Raw genomic sequence first — 16,006 nt, 5'->3', positions numbered from 1 at the left:
AATGTAATAGACCGTGAGAATTGGCCAGGATGTCTACTCTAAGTGCTTCATGTTTAAGGAACTGGTAGCAGACACAACGTATATAAAAACAGTGCTATGGAGACGACCAAGTCATATAAAGTTTTGAACAACAACCAACTGTAAGTTTCTAACCAACTTATACACAAAACTGAGCAGTAGACAATGAAGTAGACCGTGAGAATTGGCCAGATGTCTACTCTAAGTGCTTCATGTTTAAGGAACTGGTAGCAGACACTGTGTATAAAAGTAGTGCTATGGACACTACTCCAAGTCATATACAGTTTTGTACCAAAAACCAACTGTAACTAACACTGAGCAGTAGACAATGAAAACTGACCAGATGACTACGCAAATTGCTTCATATGTACGAAACTGGTAGCAGATATTGCGTGTATAAAAGTAGTGCTATGGACACGACTCCAAGTCGTAGAAAGTTGTAAACAACAATCCAACTGTAAGTTCGTATCTAACTTGTACACAACACTCAGTAGTAGACCGTGAGAACTGACCGTGGGAACTGACCAGATGTCTAAGAGACGGAGTTTTTGACTTCACATATCAGAAGTAGTAAGTTTCTAACGAACCGTTACTGAAGTAATGAATCGTATTTGTGTAGATTATTGCAATATAATTTTATACAATGAAAAATACTTCTTTTAGAACTTGCTCAGCCCTTTCCGCCATTTTTTGACAAACAAAATCCAATTTGTGTCTGTTTTTTGGCATGAAGGGCCAAACTAGTTTACATAATTTTGAAATTTTGTAAAACTCATTTTCTACATCGTTATTAGTAATGGTAAACATCGCTCCTATGGGTCTTTATTTCTGTCAACAAGTGGCGTAGGTTGTATTTGTCTTAATATTGGTATTCATAATTAGTGGTAATGGAAAGAAAACAGATTAGACAATGATTAAACCGAGGATATGGTGAAGGTTGATTATGTGACACGTTCAGTTACTTTGATGGATTGGTTGTTTTTCATTCAAAGCCTGACTAGAAAACTAAGTTGTTGGTTTTAACCGGTTGGATAAGACTAAGAAATAAGATTAGGTTCATTCTTTTAGTTTTAATGGTTCAAAGTTAAAAGATTAAGCAAATTGGCGACTAGATTTTATTTAAATCATTTGCGCGTATACTAATACATTGATGTATGTAAGGTTACGTGAATACTATTTTTTTCTCCCCAACGATACCCTGAAAAATTTACCATTCCTTGTAACAAAGGACATTTTAGTTTGAAATTTTACTATTGAACAAAAGTGTATGTAAAAATATGTAATGAATGCTGCAATACCAAAAAAAATATTCAAATCGCTGCATTATGATAATCATGCTTTCACAAGCTCTGATTTTAATGATTTTTAATTCATGAAAATTAATCTTTAAGGCTTTCCATTATAAAATGATAGGAAGGAGCAATATTGGAGTGTTATGATCCCACTGAATATAGCTTTATTTTTTTATGCTATGATTCGTTTAAAATGTTGCCTCAGTAATAGTTGAAATTTAAATTATTATGTTATAGCATTCTTCTCAACAAAAAATGTATATCACTGGAGAAGCTCTTTTAATTTTGGAGGACTTCTTTAACTGATTGAAAAAACACCAATAATACAACTTTTTTATTGAGACCTTTCGTTTTCAAAGAAAACATTATCAGGATCTCTGCTCAACTTTACTTTCAGTTGTGGGTCTGATGATGTTTTCATTGAAAGCAAAAGGCCTCACACAAATAAAAATTTTATTATTGGAGTGCTTGATTTAAAATTAAATAAAGGACTTTGATTTCCTTTAAACACATATAAACAAGAAATTAAAGTAGTATTACTAAAGATTTTATTTATTTTGTATAATATATTAATGACTTAAATTATTTATTACTATGCCATAAATATAAACCAACAGCACTAAATTTGATCAAAGAAAATTAAAACGTTTAATTTAAATTGATAGAATTATATGAAATTTATCGTTTCCGTGGTTACTGCTTACACAGGTAGAATTTCAGCTCATGCAGAGTGAAAGTTACGCCTCAGAGAGGCTTGAAATACTGCCTCAGCTAAATGGAGCGTGAACCCGTAAATAACACCACTAAGCTTTCCCTGGGATCTCAAGTGGAAACATGGCTCAAAAGCGAACAAATTATCAAACAGCGAATTTAAGTTTTACAATGTTACGGCATATTATAATGTAATCTTTCCACTAAGTCTAGTTTTATATTTGGCAACACACAGTACTAATACGTTCAAACTACGCTGGTGTTATTTTAAAATATTTTACTTAATATATTTAATCATTTAATAAATTTATACACTTCACCCAAAAATTTCAGGTTTGATACACTTTTGGAATTGCAGTTTAACAATACGTAAAATATTGCAGAAGTTAGGTTTGCCTATGCAACTTGTAGGCATAAATAGTCAGGGTCGACCTGCCTTGGACAGAAAATACAAGGATAGAAAACTAGTTATAGAAGTGCTTTCTGAAATAATATCTACGACTTGTAAGTGAATACTCACTTGGAAGCCGAGTATTGATGACAATTTTGCTATATACGATGATTCCAGATATCGATGTAATGAGAAAGCGCGTTCCATTTTAGGCGGTTGTGAATTATACTGTAAATATCCAAAATACTGAGTATCTTTAAAGTCCCCTTCCTTTTAACTTTCGTTTGCATGAAGATGGAGACTCTTTATGGTGTTTATATGACCAACTGAGGAGTTTCTGCATGTACGAAAATTTTAGACAACCCCCCACAACCATATTTTTGGGATAAGTAAAAATCTTTAAATAAGTCTTTTAACCCCTAGCAAGTGACACTCCATTTTAAAGTTATTACAAACAAAATTATTGGGGGAAGAATATAGGTCTTTAATGTTACTCTATCAAATTCGGTGGCCACTTAAAATTTTAATTTTAAAACGAAACCCCTACAGTTTAAGCTGCATTAAAATTTACTGCAAGGCAGATAAAACATTCACTCACAGGTAACCAATAAAACATGTGAGACACATTTATGCAGTTACTGTGTTAATATTGCAAAGACTTCACGAGATACAAATAAGGGTACTTTCGAATCCTCAACTGTTATTAAGAGAGCAAAAGTGGCGTCATTTTCTTTATATAAGTTTTCTATCATTTTTGTCAAGAGTTTAGCTTCCCAGACTTTTATAAGTAATTCAATATGTTCCTAAGATATACCGGTGTATGTAAGACACTTTCACGTACACAATCTCTTAGGCAATAATAGCTGTAAATTCTTTGGCGAAACCACGGAATTGGTGTATTAATTTAATGTGATATATTCTGCTCTCGGAATCGAGTTCAGATCGTCGGAAATCTCTGAATAGGAAATCGTAACACCTTTTATTTTGCCTCTGGAGTGATTTTAAAAAATGAGGTAACGTTTGTTTTTGAGAAAACTTTAAACATCCTTTTGATTGTAGTAATTTTTTTACAATAGGTATTATTAACAATTGCATCTTCAAAGATTTTTTACAACACACCGTTTTGAAATTTGTTGTATAGAGATTTAAAATTGTATAAATTGACGACATTTACTAGATTAGCACATATTAATTTTTGGCCTTTAATCGTTGTTTCCATAAAACATTTTACCTTAAAAAAAATACAAACACACGGAAATCAATTTATAGGAACTTTTTTGATTTTTCATCCCGTGAAATATGTTCTGAATGTTGTCGGTGTAATTCAATTACACACTGTGTATAAATATTTATACAGATATATATATATATATATATATATATATACTTTTTTATTCTGTGTATGTTTTAAAAGTGTACTTGACAAAGTTGTTAATTACAACGAAATATTGTAAAATATTAAAAAAATTTTCTTTTGAAACTGCTCTAAGATATATATATATATATATATATATAATATAATATATATATATATATCTGTATAAATATTTATACACAGTGTGTAATTGAATTACACCGACAACATTCAGAACATATTTCACGGGATGAAAAATCAAAAAATATATATATATATATATATACTTAGGAAATACTTGAGTTTTAGACAAAATTCAAATATCTTATTGGTTGCCCACGCTAGCTTTGCTTCCTCCCTCCAATATTCTGACGTAAATATTTTTTTGAATAATGCAAAATATTACCCATATCACAGAGCTTTGTGGACTAAATTAAGAACGAAACATATACCGGAAAGCACTAGTACTTGAATTTCACACTCAAGTTACAAATATTTAGAGTGTGTTTCTTTTAAAATTATTTAAAATTCTAAGCTAAATGATACATTTGTATAAAATTAATTATAGGAAGATCTTAGTTTACTTCATAGTATATCAACAGATATAATATTAACAACAAAAACAAAATGTAGTATTAAATACAAGTTGGTTTAAATAATTTTTAAACTACCTAAATAAAAGTATTTACATTGTTTGATACCATGTCTTTGATACGCGAAATCATCTCTACTTTATATTTTAACTATGTAAATAAGGATTGCTAAGTAAATAATTTCTGAAAAAGAATTTAGTGACCATATACATTCAAGGAGAAAACATTATATCTTAATTATTGACAAAGGGACAAAGACTTATTGTGTGGTTAAGATTGGATGCGGGCTGCTGGTTGTTCACTAATGAGATCTCAAATTCCTTCTTTGTGTTTGGAGATGGCATTGTAAAGTCACTGCGCGCGATTTGTTATAATCAACCAATAATACTTTGACAGTTCCCAATTAAAATTAATTAATACTGGGGAAATAGTTATAACGGTATAACATTACATACACATTATTACAACTCATTTTATTTACATTTTATGGTATATCTTGACTTTTTAGGTGTAAAACCAGTCTAAGATACCTACGCGTCACAGAAGAAATTTTAATATACATTCAGTTGTACAAACCTTACAGATCGTAATAATCAAAAATTCTGAGAACACTTCCATTAATCTTGATTTAATAAGTTAAATCCAACTCAAATACATACACGTCTCAGAATAGGCTTAACGTCATTTCAGTTGACAATTCGAGAAGTCGAAGTAACTACAGATTCTGGGAACAGTTTCATTCATCCTCATGTAAAAAGTAATACTTGTCTCAAATATTACACGTCTCAGAAGAGATTTAATATCATTTGAGTTGAGAAAACAATCTGACAGACAGTGATAATTACGAATTCTGAGAACAGTTTCTTTAATCTTGATTTAAAAGGTTAAACTTGTCTCAAATACGTGCATATCACGGATATTAATTCTTTTGTAAAAACAACCAAAATTATGAAAACAGTTTCATTAACCTTGAGTTACGAACCCGTTTCAAATACATGCAGTTACAGAAGAGATTAATTCAGATTTGAAGACAATCCGACACCACGGGATAATGACAAATCAATGATTAACAACAGTTCATTAATCTTGGTTTATTTAAACACCGTTATTAGAAACCGAAGTTTTAAGTATTTAGGACATTTTTGTAACTAATATTAATACAGTAAATACTTTAATACGTTTGTGCAAGATTAATCTCTTTAAGAATCTGTCAAACTTAGGAGTGCTTTGGAGAATAATATTATAAACCGACAATGTTAAAAACTAAATATATTGAACTGTATACTCAAATTCGTGTCATTCCTACAATAGTACTCATGTAGTATTAGTTAATCAACGGTGGTATCTTTCAAGAATCTGACTAATATTATAAAGAGGTAAATGTTTTTACAGGATATAGAAGCTCCTTTCTCTTCTACAGCTTCTGCAGTTACTCCAGAGTTTGGGAATTGTAGTAAACCGCGGATTAGTACACCCTAGGAGACAATGAGAGTAGTTCTTCACCTTGATTATATTTTGTAGTCTAGATATCTCTGAGGTTGAAACGACGTAAAGAGTTAATTTTAAAGTTCTAAATAGCCAACATTTTGATTTCCTTATACGAAGATCATTTAAAATTCAAGGAGTCGAGTCTGAACGCGCAAGGTGAACTGACTACTGGAAAACAACATATACCAATATGGACATGCATTATTTTATATGACGTACAATTTCTGTTTGAAAGCTTTAAAGCCTATTTTTCTTGTATTTTTATTTTAAAGGATTACCTGAAAACTTAATAACTGAAATATAATTGTATGTTGCATTGCAGTTAAATAAAGAACTTGTTATCAATTTGATTTCTATTAAAAAAGAAGACGTAAGTGTTTTGTTAAAATTAATATTTAATTTTAATGTTATAAACTAAAATTTCATAGCATTAAATAAAAGAAAACTAAAAAGTACGGCTTTACGCTTAGAAAATAGTTTATATGACTGTGGATATATTTCTTTTTACATATAACTCTAAACTCACAAGTGATAAGTGGAAATCACTGAAAGATATTTCTATTTCATAATGCATTCAATATTTAGGTTTAAAGAACAGTTTTTTGGGACCCCAAAGTAAAAGAGTCAAATATGTTTCATAGAAACCAATGAAACTCCAATTTATTCCCGGAAAATTTTCATGACATTTAATGGACAACGTAAAACGATTTCAGTAAAATTAGAACAGTTGAAGGCCAGTGAGAAGGACTATTAAGTAAATTAGCTTGAAAGATAATCTCCTTCCGTGTAGTTTATAAATGGAAGGAGACATATTTTAGGTACATTCTATGACAGTGTACACGGATAAGCAAAATTGCTGATATTATCTTTTTGGGTCAATTATAAGTCCTTTTATTGGATATATTTATTTAAATATAATAGTTCAAACGCGTTGGCTTTGTTGCACTGATCAGGAATATATAGAATAGTTTGAGCGTTTACTTTTATCCATTGTATCCTATTTCCAACTTTAGATATTTAGAGCTACAGTTGAGTTTGTTTCAGTGCCCCGACCAGGAAAAATATACACGGGTCTAACAATACTGTTTTTTTCAAAAAAGGGATTAATTAAGATGAATATTTATGTTATATATGAATGTTATAAGATTATTTAATGAAATAGATGAATTTTGATTCTAAAATAAATAAGGATTTGTAATGGAGTTGATATTTAGCCAAATTCACTTGAAATAGATGGGGCATGAAAACTAGTCAACCACTTATTAGAGGAATCACACAAAAAGAGTTGAGATTTGCCAAAGTGTATATGTGAATCTCAAATCAGCATTCTGCGACAGACCGAGGCAATACCCGTGAATAGAGCAGCCAAAACAATCTCAGACGTTGAAACATGTTTAGCTTTGATGCACAGTTGGACAAGCAGAGGTCATGCGAAACTCACATCAGCAATCTACGAGTGAACGATCTAATACCCGTCAGTCGTGAAGCCGATACCTACGCTGTAGAACGTGATTCGTTTTATGCACAGTTGACCAACCACAGAAAATTTATGTGAATCTCACATTAGCAATCTGCAAGTGAAACGATCTAATACCCGTCAGTAGTGCAGCCGATACCTTCTCAAGCGTTAGAACGTGATTCATTTTATGCACAGTTGACAACCACAGAAAATTTATGTGAATCTCACATTAGCAATCTGCAAGTGAACGATCTAATACCCGTCCGTGGTGCCGCCGATACCTTCTCACAAGGTAAAACGTGATTCATTTTATGCACAGATGACCAACTACAGAAGATTCATGTGAATCTCACATCAGCAATCTGCGAGTGGACGATCTATTACCAGTCAGTGGTGCCGCCGATACCTTTTCACGCGTTAGAACGTGATTCATTTTATGCACAGTTGACCAACCACAGAACATTTATGTGAATCTCACATTAGCAATCTGCAAGTTGAACGATCTAATACCCGTCAGCCGTGCAGCCCAAAACCTTCTCACGCGTTAGAACGTGATTCATTTTATGCACAGTTGACAAACCACAGAAAATTTTATGTGAATCTCACATTAGCAATCTACAAGGGAACGATCTAATACCCGTCCGTGGTGCCGCCGATACCTTCTCACGCGGTAAAACGTGATTCATTTTATGCACAGATTACCAACTACTGAAGATTCATGTGAATCTCACATCAGCAATCTGCGAGTGGACGATCTATTACCCGTCAGTGGTGCCGCCGATACCTTCTCACGCGTTAGAACGTGATTCATTTTATGCACAGTTGACCAACTACAGAAGATTTTCATGTGAATCTCACATCAGCAATCTACGAGTGAACGATCTAATACCCGTCAGTCGTGCAGCCGATACCTTTCTCACGCGTTAGAACGTGATTCACTTTTTGCACAGATGACCAACTCCAGAAGATTTATGTGAACCTCACATCAGCAATCTACGAGTGAACGATCTAATACCCGTCAGTCGTGCAGGCGATACCTTCTCACGCGTTAGGAAACGTGATTCAATTTATGCACAGATGACTAACTACAGAAGAATTCATGTGAACCTCACATCAGCAATCTAAGAGTGAACGATCTAAATACCCGTCAGTCGTGCAGGCGATACCTTCTCACGCGTTAGAACGTGATTCACTTTATGCACAGATGACCAACTACAGAAGATTCATGTGAACCTCACATCAGCAATCTACGAGTGAACGATCTAATACCCGTCAGTCGTGCAGGCGATACCTTCTCACGCGTTTAGAACGTGATTCACTTTATGCACAGATGACCAAACTACAGAAGATTCATGTGAACCTCACATCAGCAATCTACGAGTGAACGATCTAATACCCGTCAGTCGTGCAGGCGATACCTTCTCACGCGTTTAGAACGTGATTCAATTTATGCACAGATGACCAACTACAGAAGATTCATGTGAACCCTCACATCAGCAATCTACGAGTGAACGATCTAATACACGTCAGTCGTGCAGGCGATACCTTCTCACGCGTTAGAACGTGATTCACTTTATGCACAGATGACCAAACTACAGGAGATTCATGTGAACCTCATATCAGCAATCTACGAGTGAACGATCTAATACCCGTCAGTCGTGCAGGCGATACCTTCTCACGCGTTAGAACGTGATTCACTTTATGCACAGATGACCAACTACAGAGAGATTCATGTGAATCACACGTCAGCAATTTGCGAGTGTACGATCTATTACCCGTCAGTGTTGCCGCCGATACCTACGCGTTAGAACGTGATTAATTTTATGCTTAGTTGACCAACCACAGAAGATTTCTGTGAATCTCACATTCGAATTTTGCAAGTGAACGATCTAATACCCGTCAGTGGTGCCGCTGATACTTTCTCCCTTGTTTAAACGTGATTAATTTTATGCATAGTTGACCAACCACAGAAGATTTATGTGAATCTCTCGTTCGAATTCTGCAAGTGAAACGATCTAATACCCGTCAGTGGTGCAGGCGATACCTTCTCGCTTGTTTAAAAACGTGATACATGTTATGTACAGTTGACTAACCACGGAAAATGTATGTGAATCTCACATTAGCAATCTGCAAGTGAACGAGGCAATACGCATGAGTGGTGCTGTCGATATCATCTCGGGATTTGGAGCTTGCTTTGCTTTCATGTACAATTGGACAAACTGAAAATAGTCCAGTTTAACTGTAATCTTTTATATTTCCTGAGATTATCAGTGGTTTAGTTCAGAGGTGTTATACAAATATTTTAATGGAAAGTGTAAGCGATTTTTACGTGTTTACATTTTAAGTGTTGCTAAATTAATATTTAGAAACTTATTTTTGGAGTTTTAAAAGAGTACTAATGTAGTTTAAACTGATAAACTGACCCTTTGCGGCTATCTCCTGATAACAAGTGGAGGTACAGAGTGTTTGACACTCACCCAAGGTCATATTTCTCCAAACTTTATTCGTAGACCGGTGAATCTGGAAATAAATTACATCTTCAAATAATTACACTGGTTTTTTCTGCGTTTCCTTGTTACATTTGTAACATCTATCTAATATCGTTCTCGAGATTGCCTACGGACAGATATACAGACACACAATGATACAATAAGGATATTTGTGCACCCCATGTAGAAAATAATTTTTTTCCGCTCTCTGTGTACAAGGCTGAAAAGACATTTAAAAAAAAACTATGGTTAATCTAAAACCACCATTGAATCTTATTTTTGTTTATGTGGAAATTAAGTTTAATGTAAAATAATTGTCAAGATAGAATATTTCTTGGATATTTTGCCACATGATATTTTAACATATAAGTTTCTTAGCAGTGTTTATTTAATAAAGATTACAAGGATGGTAATACAACGCGCTAAAATAAAGTCTTGCCACCCAAATTTACCGTCGGCTTTCCACTACACATTTCTTAATTTTACTCCAATAATAAAAATTTCATAGTGCTAACATGTCATACTATTGCATTCAGTTAACTTACATATTTGTTTATTCTTAAATTTTCTCGTTGCCATAATGGTTATAAATATTCGCTTTCGCTCATCCAAATCCAATGTAGCGACATGCGCCATCATCATATTTGGTGTTGTCAACTTAGAAATGATATATACAAACGTTTGGATATATAGGTCAATTCATTGTCGAGATATCGTGCAGGCAAAAATTGGCACATACATACACAAGGAAATTAAAAATGGTCAGTTCATCGAGTGAAAGCCTAACTAACGCTCAGCATGTCCTTCGATTTGATTATGGTTGCACTCACACTTAAATAACTATGTTTACACGAAGAGTTTATAACTCTTATTAGTATAATGACCCATACTTGCTTCATGAACACAAAATTTACGACGCATATCTATATAAAGGAGTGATTTAAAATGATCACAGCCCAGCACAGAACAGGTAACAGAAAGTTAGATGTTCTACTAGTACAGTTACATCTAAACAAAGCGTATATAAACCTTTTCAAAATATCCCACTTGTGATCCGAGAGAAAAATTTTAAATACTTTATTTGAACCGTTGTATTGGTTTTACCGTTATTTATATAATTTTCATTATGTTTATATTTCGATTACATCCCTTTAAACCGTTTGTGATAGGCTTCATTACAGTGATATAATTTTGAAATATAAAATACCATAGATGTATTCAAATAACATAACGTTTTAATCTCGTTCAAACAGAGATGTAGTATAAATCTTTTAGCGGCAGATTGTGCAGGAGATAGCGGGTTTATGCAACGTAGGATGTGCGAATGGCTCGTAAAATACATGAAACCGTGTTGTGGAAATAGACTGCAATATATTTTCCTAGGGGATAGTAATTCTATTCTGTTATAACTTCAGGAGATTCAATATTATACTCATACAAGATATGAGCAATAATACTACTCAAATAATACACCATTTCAAACGTGTATGATTGATATCAAACGAACAAAATATTAATTTTTATAAAGTTGTTATTTTTAGTTCTGCGTCTGTTAATATAATTATAAAACAGTTTTTAAGTAAAAACTATTACTCGAAAAATATAAAAGTTCTCAACACTTATAATGATTGAAAATTAAATTAATTATTTGTACACTGTTGTTTTGAAATAATATACAAATATTTATAAAATTAGTACTAACATCGTAGTACTACATCAAACCATAAAATATTACTCTTTATTACTTTTTTTAAACTAACCATAAGTATTTCCAATTCACAAAGAAATTACCATTGTGGCAAAGAGATATTTTAAAATTACATTCATTGTTTGTAAAGCACTATAATTTATCACCGTTTGAATTTAAATTTGTTATACATCAGTGAATAGGACACAATAATCATACTGAGAGCTATTGTTAAAGAGTAACGAATTTCAAGGTAAACTTTAAGTGTAAGAAATAATTTATTTGAATAATAAAACTGTTTGATTTAAAATGACGTAACTATTAAAAAACGATTTATAATGCTACAGAAGATTGGGTGTTTAACATCTGCTAAAAAGGAAGATACGCTGAAGTTTTGTTAAAACGTTGAAAGCTCTACTATGGGGATCTAAATAGGTTGGCTTTGGACTGTCAGACACAGATAGTCTGCAGTGATACTTATACCTGCAGACCTTTCCTGAGATGTGCAAGTGAGTGTGTTACAAAAGCTGCAATCCCTCGGGAACTCGGAACCAATCTCCGTTGCAGATTCCTTACAAGTTATCTGTATTTCCGCTAGTGTTTCTCTTCTATATAAAATACTTTCTTACATGTTTCACAATTATTTTAACCCAGTATTTGCAATAACAGGGTTATAATATTTCCTGTCTTCTAGCTATCGAAATACGAGTAGTTCAGACAGTTTACAAACAACTTCACTTGAGTTTTTACCAGATTGTAGTGTACTTAAATTATATATTACAGCTTAAAGAAAAAAACTAACATTTTTATGCTAATGTAATTCTATTTGAAACAAAACACAGCCATAAAGGAAACCAATAACCGACATATCAAAGCAATAACCGATACCATGGCTGCACCCCACCCCTCTCACTGTAATATTGCCTACGTAGTGAGGTCGCTGACTGCAGCGCGGTGTGACTTGGCTCTTCTTTTTAGTGTTTATAACAATGAACTATTGTTGCGGGGGGGAGTTGTTTAGATACAATATAGTAATTATATATTTCCTTATATCATTGCTAAATATTGTTTTAGCAAATATTTGAAATAAAGAATTTCTGCAAAATAGGTGCAAAAATAAAAGAAAAAAACTTTATGTTGTTTGCTATGAGTACCCTTTATATAAATTTTGCTATATAAACTATACAAAGTAAGCTAAGCTTTAAATAAATAAATTAAACTAGTACAAGGTAACATTGTAACACTTTGTGTAAAGGATTCCTTTTGAATTATTATGTTAATATACCAGTTTAATACTATGAAAACTAGGACAATAAGTACATTTTCCAGATTACATTAGCAGTAAATAATTAGCCACAATCTAAGTTATTTTTCGATGGATTTTTTGAAATTACTGCTTATGATTGTTTTATGATATATATATATATATATTATATATATATATATATATATATATATATATATACACACCACTTTATAATGAAGCGTACAATGGCTATAAACGTACACTTTTCGACAGATTGTTCCTGGCAACAAGAAAAACTCTACATCGATATTGGAAATATAATTCACTTGCTCAAAAATGCTCATACAAAGCTTAAACAAGCGCGCGAAGCTTAGGAAAACAGCTGGTTTGAAATAAAAAGCTTACTAAATCTTTCGTAAAACAGATAAACTAATGAAATTTTTATATTCTTTATACATTAAGGTATATTCGTAAGTATTATATTCTTAAGAAATTTTAGTTTCTAATCATAGCTAATAACCCAATAATTCCTTATTTTGAGTGTTTACATCAACATCAATTGTAAGAACCATATTTTTACACATTTTACAATGAGAATCTGAATCATGAAGTCACTGCACTGAACTAGTTATATATTACAGGTTTTTTGTCCGTAAGCACATTATGTACAGTTTCATTAAACAACTGCTCGTACCTTATATCGACTCTCAATACTGATATGTACGAGATAATAGTTTTATCTCCTTATTCCAAGCTACCTACCTGCACTGACTGTTAATTTCTAGTTTCTTATGTAGTAGTCAATTATGTCTTTAAAAAGTATCATCTTCCTTACGTCTACGTCCAAATGCTCTAATCCTGTCGTACTCTAATAATTCTTAAGAGCCGACTAGTGAAACTACCTTGATCTTTACACTTTAAGAACAACTATAAACCGAAAAACCTTTGGCTTCCTTATTTTTTAGTAACATAATACAATATGTCTCATCTGAAAGATTTTATAAATCGGGATCCTAAATATGTTTCCCTATATTTATACAATGTAATAAATAAAAGTTAATCACATAAAGAATAAACTATAAAAATACTAGAATAACCTAAATGTAAAATTATAACTACATAATTAGTAAATGTCAAGAAGCTTTAACTTTTAACATGTTATAAAATGGCAATACATTATATTTTCTTATTTAATGATTCCCTCTTTAATAAATCATATTACCTTTAGAGAACATTTTCTCTTATACATTGTGACTTCAAGATTAAGATAAAACGGTTATATTTATATTAAATTACACCATAAAACTTCTATCCACCATAAAACAGGAATAAAATGTGTATTTCTGTTCTATTTAACCAATATTTTTGTTGAAAGGAAGAGTAGAAGAAGCAAATTGTGCAATTCAATGAACTACGTGAAGTGACACTTGCAAATTCATGTCAAACCCACGGAAGGGAAAGAGAGAGCTGCTCTATCTGTTGCATTTCAATAAAAGTTACATTACCTTGTATTGTAAGAGACTCAGTGCATTGATTGCTCTTTGTGTCGAACATTATTCTAGTATTTATGGATAGAAACTTTAGCCTTTACAGACCAGTTAGAATATTCATCTTTGATTTATGTATTCTACTTTTTTATGTTCACTTATTGATTGAATAGCTTAATAAAATCACTAGTTTAATTATAGTATTCTTACCAGCACAATATGACAATTTTTTATTGTAGCAAAAACCGGGAAAACGTTTTGAACCTTCTGGGTAAAGTTTGTGGTAGATTCACCCTATGCGATATGTTTTTATAGCGATTTTAAAATGTTTTTACAAAGACCAAACGTACATTTACATGTGGGCATTAATAGGTTAGAAACCTGAGGTTCTTAAGACACTTTTGCAATCATTCATAATTAAAAAATAACAAATGTCTAAGATAACCTATACAGATGTGTAAAACCATGTTGTACCCTAATTGTTTTAAGAGCAATAAGAGATAAGTGAAAATCCCTATAAAATAAATGTTAGGAAACATTAAATGTCTTTAACATCTGAAAAACCAAAGAATAACAGCAATTCTTATTAATAATAAGATTTAGCCAAATATTAATGCTCAATTTTTAAAAGTCAATAGTAAATAATACAATTGAATTGTTTTTTTCCAAAAAAATAGTTTAATAGATTACAGTTTTACGAAAAGAACTAAAATTAAATGTTATTGTATTAACAAATACATACATCCATGAAAAAAAAAGATTTAAAAACTAACTGTACAATTAAGATATATTGCAGAAAACTTGTAATCAATATCTTTTTATCATCCGTGACTGTGGAATGCTGAGCAATAATGTATGGTAATGCAGAGCAATAAATCACTCTCTAGCTTAACCCTGACCTCTGAGCAAGGATCTATTACGCGTTTGAATAATTTTTGTAAAGATTGCCTACGTGATAAAATGTTTTACATAATAGCTGACTACCGTACACAGATCAGTAATGTGTGGTAATGCAGAGCAATAAACCACTCTCTAGCTTAACCCTGACGTCTGAGCAAGGATCTATTACGCGTTTGAATAATTTTTGTAAAGCTTGCATACGTGATAAAATGTTTTACATAATAGCTGACTACCGTACACAGATCAGTAATGTGTGGCAATGCAGAGCAATAAACCACTCTCTAGCTTAACCCTGACGTCCGAGCAAGGATCAAGTATGGGTTTGAATACTTTCCGTAAAGATGGTCAACATGACACTACACTTTCCATAACTTCCATAACAGCTGACTGTGGTATGCATATCAGTAATGTATGCTAATTCTGAGCAATAAATCACTCTCTAGCTTAACCCTGACTGCTGGCAAGGATGTATTATGCGTTTGCATAATTTCTGTAAAGATTGGCTATGTGATATAACTATTTACATAATCATTAACAGTATTGCACAGATCTGTAATGTATGTTAATTCTGAGCAATAAATCACTCTCTAGCTTAACCCTGACTGCTGTCAAGGATGTATTATGCGTTTGCATAATTTCTGTAAAGATTGGCTTATGATATAACTATTTACATAATCATTAACAGTATTGCACAGATTTGTAATGTACGAGTCAACAAATCACTTAAGCTTAACCCTGATGCTGTCATGGATGTATTATGCGTTTGCATAATTTCAAAGATTGGCTATGTGATATAACTATTTACATAATCATTAACAGTATTGCATATCTGTAATGTATGCTAAATCTGAGCAATAAATCACTCTCTAGCTTAACCCTGATTGCTGTCAT

This window comes from Homalodisca vitripennis, chromosome 2 (assembly GCF_021130785.1).
Source record: "Homalodisca vitripennis isolate AUS2020 chromosome 2, UT_GWSS_2.1, whole genome shotgun sequence".
Classification (NCBI taxonomy): domain Eukaryota; kingdom Metazoa; phylum Arthropoda; class Insecta; order Hemiptera; family Cicadellidae; genus Homalodisca; species Homalodisca vitripennis.
This window is presented reverse-complemented; position numbering follows the sequence as displayed.